Source organism: Puntigrus tetrazona, chromosome 4, assembly GCF_018831695.1.
Source record: "Puntigrus tetrazona isolate hp1 chromosome 4, ASM1883169v1, whole genome shotgun sequence".
NCBI lineage: Eukaryota > Metazoa > Chordata > Actinopteri > Cypriniformes > Cyprinidae > Puntigrus > Puntigrus tetrazona.
The window spans coordinates 28,335,326-28,340,325 of record NC_056702.1 but is presented as its reverse complement, the minus strand read 5'-3'; the positions used below and the strand labels follow the sequence as shown (position 1 = coordinate 28,340,325).

Genomic DNA, 5,000 nt, shown 5'->3' with positions numbered 1-5,000 from the left:
CTTAGCAAAGCCCAAAGCACCATACCACCTGCCTACTGTAGAAACAACCTAAAATATCTTTAGTAGCCACCAAGAAGAAACCAAAACACCCTAGCAACCACTTAAAACAACCAAAACACCCTAGCAACCACTTTTCACATACTCAGACCATCCTAGTAACCACCTAGCAACAACCCAAAACATCCCGGTAAGCACCTGCTGTACTAAAAACATAAAAAACATGAAACAGCAGAAATCCCTAGTAACCATTCAGCAGCAAATCCTAGCAACCACCTAGCACCTTAAGACGTTCACCACTGCACAGGCATCGCCGAGGTCACGGGTTCAAGGGAAGCACGAGCCGGTTAAATGCATACTGGTTTTTATTATTTCGTCCAAAACTATTCACAGAAATCCTCGTTTCTCCAGGGTCTGTTACTGGACTGAACACGGAGGGAGAGACAGAGAGCGCATGCAGGGATTGAGGGCAAGAATGAACAATAGTCCTGCTGCTGCTAACGCCGGCCATTATTACTGTGCATTGTTTATTTATGTGTAAACAAAGCGCTGTGCCTCGGTGAGCGTGAAGCACAGCCTCTCTCTGAACGCTTTTACTCTCTTTAATTAGACGTCACAACTCAATCTCCTGCTGCCTCACGCACAAAAAAACCAATGGCATTTCAGCAACCTGTTCCCCGAGACTCCCGGGAAAGTGTGTTTTGTCACTTCAGGAGGATCTGTTCAGTCATTAGACTGTTGACCTGAGGAGGATAAAGTTTATGCTGGTTTATTGTGTTATGGCTCTTTTACTGTGACTTCGCCGCTGAACTTATTTTGCATGCCAGATAGGTGAGAGAAAATATCTTACTGTACCACATTGCGAGGTCAAAGGGCGTGATGAGGGTGATGTTGTGTAATAAAGCTATCAGTGAGCTGTATAAAGTTTTCTTAAATAAACAGATGCTGCTTAAATGCTGAAATAAATGAAATGCATACATAGTCAGCATTTTAGAATATATATATATATATATATATATATATATATATATATATATATATATATATATATATATATATATATATATATATATATATATATATATATATATATATATATATATACAGTATGTATATATATATATATATATATATATATATATATATATATATATATATATATATATATATATATATATATATGCATAATAGTCATGCTTACTGTTTATTATATACACATACAGTATATATTTAGAAATATTTGTGTATGTACATTTTCATTTATTATATATAATATATAAACATTTAATATATGCACAACAACATTTTCATATATATATGTGTGTGTGTTTGTGAAGTATTTCATTTTATAATATTGTCAGGTTTTTTTTATTTTATAACAAACACATTCTGTGTTTAAAAAGCAGTATTTGAATGTTATGTATGATCTTTTCAGATGTTTTTGAAGGAAACTGGCCGTGCGCGAGAAAGGAGCGCCGTGCATTCTGGGTAGAGGTTAAGATGAGCTGATCTTCCATTAGCTAATGAAGCTCCCAGCAGCGGCTGATCTAAACACACTTTTACCTCGTGACAGTCTAAAAGTCCGTAACATCATAACAGGCTCCGCCCACCAAAACATTCAGATAACTTATCAGCTTCTTCTGTGTCAAAGTGTTTTATTTATGGCGCGTAAGAATGTGGTATTTTGAGAATGTGCATGAGAAGGATTATAAATATGCGCGCACATACATAACATCCTTTATAAAAGTAAACACGTATTTTATATACGTTCATATGTGTGCTGTATTTTTTAAAGACACACACTTTTTAAATATCCTGACTCTTTTTATTGTTTAGTATTGATTAGTTATTACTGCTTTTAAACGCGCGGGCTGCTGTTTGATTTAACGAGCACGTCATCAGTGAGTTAATATCTGTCACACAACAGTATTTATATAATGCTAGGTCATATTCATCATATACGTGAGAATAGATTTGATTTCAGTCGCCGCGTGGCTTTTATTCCGCGTGTTTACGATTGCTCCGTTCAGGACGTGATTTCCTGCCTTATCTAATCAGCATCGTTCCACCATTCAGGAAATGATGCCTGACGTACCTAAACTGGATCATTTCTCTAAGTAGTTGCCCTTCGAAAGAAACACTTGTTTTCTTACGCCATGAAGTCATCACGTTTGTTAGATCCGTGCAGCCGGGTCTGTTTGCATTAGCGATGTTAAGTGAAGCGATAAACGATCTAACGCCACGCATCCTGACGGGATGCTTTCAGCCAAGGACAGTCGTTGCCATGACAACAGCCTTTCGGGGCGGGGCTTAAGTGCAGGTATTCTCATTAGAGCAGAACTACAGCACGAGCTCTGAAGGATGCCTCTGTGATCTAGTTATTGATGGATGGAAGAGTGACTCTGTCGGGTGAAAACAAGGCCGAGATGCTGTTCTGACTCCTGGGGTTTTTTTGCACACGTAACAGCGCTGGATGGAGTTTCTCTGGATAACATCTCGTCTGTTTTTACTCTAATCCGCCGTCTGCTAACCGGTTTAGCTCCGATGTGTCTGTCTGGAGATCAGAGACGGGTCAGACGAGGAACAGCCCCTCCGAGTCACATGTGCAGCTTCATAACTTTGCTTATTGTTCGTTCTGGATTATATTATATATCACCGGGGCTGCATATATTTGACAGATAAATGATTCTGATCGTTCAAGCAATATTTCTGCTTAATTTTTGTGCTGAAACCAAGATGCATTTAGTTTACACTTGAATAGAATTAATTGGAAAAATAGAAATCTCTTGTAACAATGCCTTTAGTCATACTATAAAACAGTGTATATATTATAGTATCCATAACACTGATCACACAAACAACAGCTGCTTGTATAACTATGCAAATCACATGAATATTTAATCGTTTCTGATTGGTTAATAAACATTGTATCTCTAACAGCCCGCCCTCATCCTAGCATCAGTTTTATTTATTTTATTATTTATAAATTTATTTATTATTAAAAGATGCTTTGCTTTTGCTTGCGAGGTGACCACTGCGTTTTTCATGCTATATACTGTACTGCATAAAACACATTATTGCTGAATAATATTGTCTGCCAGCAGGGGGCGCTTGTGGAGCAGCAGCATTGCTCTTATAAAGACAACTTTTGCATGCATTGAACACCGTGAAGCTTTGTCTCTAAATTCCCTGCAGACATGCATTCAATCTGTGACCCGCCACTGAAGGAATTCCCCTAATAATGGTTAAGACTGATCATTTTTCTCTTGCTGTAGTTTGATACGCCACTCCTTAGAGCTGAGTATAATAGGAGTTATTAGACACTGTCCTGCCCTGCTCTTACAGTACCTTACTTTTTTTCTGTCTTATAATAAAAGAAAGCCTTGCTATGTGTACTGCACCAAGCTCACCGGGACCTGCATTGATTCTAATGGCCTCTTTGGATAAAAGCTGAGCGTCGAAACACTCACGCGAGCTCTCTTAACCTGTTATATTTCACAGTTTGTCATTTGATACAAGTTTTGAACCTCTTTGAGTCTCTCCACATGAAAAAAGTACGTTCTGTCGCGTGATTGCTCATGATTAATCGCGTCCAAAATACGTTTTTGTTCGTCTGCTGTGCAGATTTAATATGCATATATAAATGCAAATGCGTATATGTTTAAGAAAAACGATATTTGTATATGTTAAACTTATTTTAAAAATGTATATACAAATGTATAGACTTTTATCAAGATTTGTAATATTTTTCAAATATGTTTCTTGTGTTCATCAAGGCTGCATTAATTAGCCAAAGATAAATAAATAAATAAATAAAAAAATTTATATATATATATATATATATATATATATATATATATATATATATATATTTTATTTTATTTTATTTTTCTTTCTATTTAAAATATTGGTTTCTATTTTAATATATTTTACAATGTAGTTTATTTCTGTGATGCAAAGCTGAATTTCCATCAGTCAAAATATCACAGGTTCCAAAAAAATATTAAGCAGCGCAACAGATAATAAATCAGCGTATTATATTGATTTCTGAAGGATCATGCGACGCTGAAGACAGTTTTGCATCAGAGAAATAAATAACATTTTAAAGTATATTCAAATAGAGAGACCCATTACTTTAAATAGTGAAAATATTTCACAATATCACTATTTTTGATGCAGCCTTTGATGAAATGCCTTTAAAAAATAATCCAAATCTTAAACTTGACGAATAAACGTTTATTCTGGCTGTGACTGAATGGTTTAACCCCTGGTTGGGTGTGTGTTTCTGATCCAGGACGTTCCTCTGTGTTCTCCGTCAGATCCTGCTCCTGTCCTCCGGCTGCTCCATGCAGGGGAGCGGCTGATCCATGGGCCGCTCTCCGGTGAGCCTGTCCAGACTGAAGCTGGGGAAGCTAAAGGTGGTCCGGCGGCAGCTGCTGCAGCGCTATGAGCACCAGCCGTTTGTCTCGTGTCTGGCCGGTCTGTACGGCTGCCAGTGGAGACGCTACCAGCGCGCCAAAGCCCAGCCGGGGGAGTGCTGCTGCAGTCGGGTGAGCAGACACCTTTTTTTTTTTCATGCATTTTTTTCCCTGCCTACGTTCAGTGCATGCTTTTGGCCTCTAGTAGTAGGGCTACTCAAGTAAACTAATCACTAATTGCAATTACCATGGATGCCACAATTACTTAAGTCTACTCACGACGTGTTTTCTCCTTCCTATAGGTTGTCTTATAGTTGCTTTAATGTTAGTTTAACAGTATGCCATGCGTATTTTTTCAGTTTAGCTTTTATAATTGTAACCAATCGAGTGAACGGCTGGCGTTTGGGTCTCGCACGTTCACTAGAAAAAGACAAGACAGGTTTTCAAGTTTAAATGCTTTCAGCTTTTTTATTTTGACATGAACTTGCTTCGAACTGTGGTATAAATATAATTCTACACTGCTTGCTGGACGTGCAATTAAATATTTTGAACATCTGAAATGCAATCAGATTGCACGTTTAAAAA

The 5,000-nt window shown here is 37.4% G+C and overlaps 1 pseudogene; it reads left to right on the top strand.

Annotated features, from left to right (window-relative positions):
• LOC122342380 overlaps window positions 1-5,000 on the top strand; it is a 27,146-nt pseudogene that overhangs the window by 9,829 nt on the left and 12,317 nt on the right.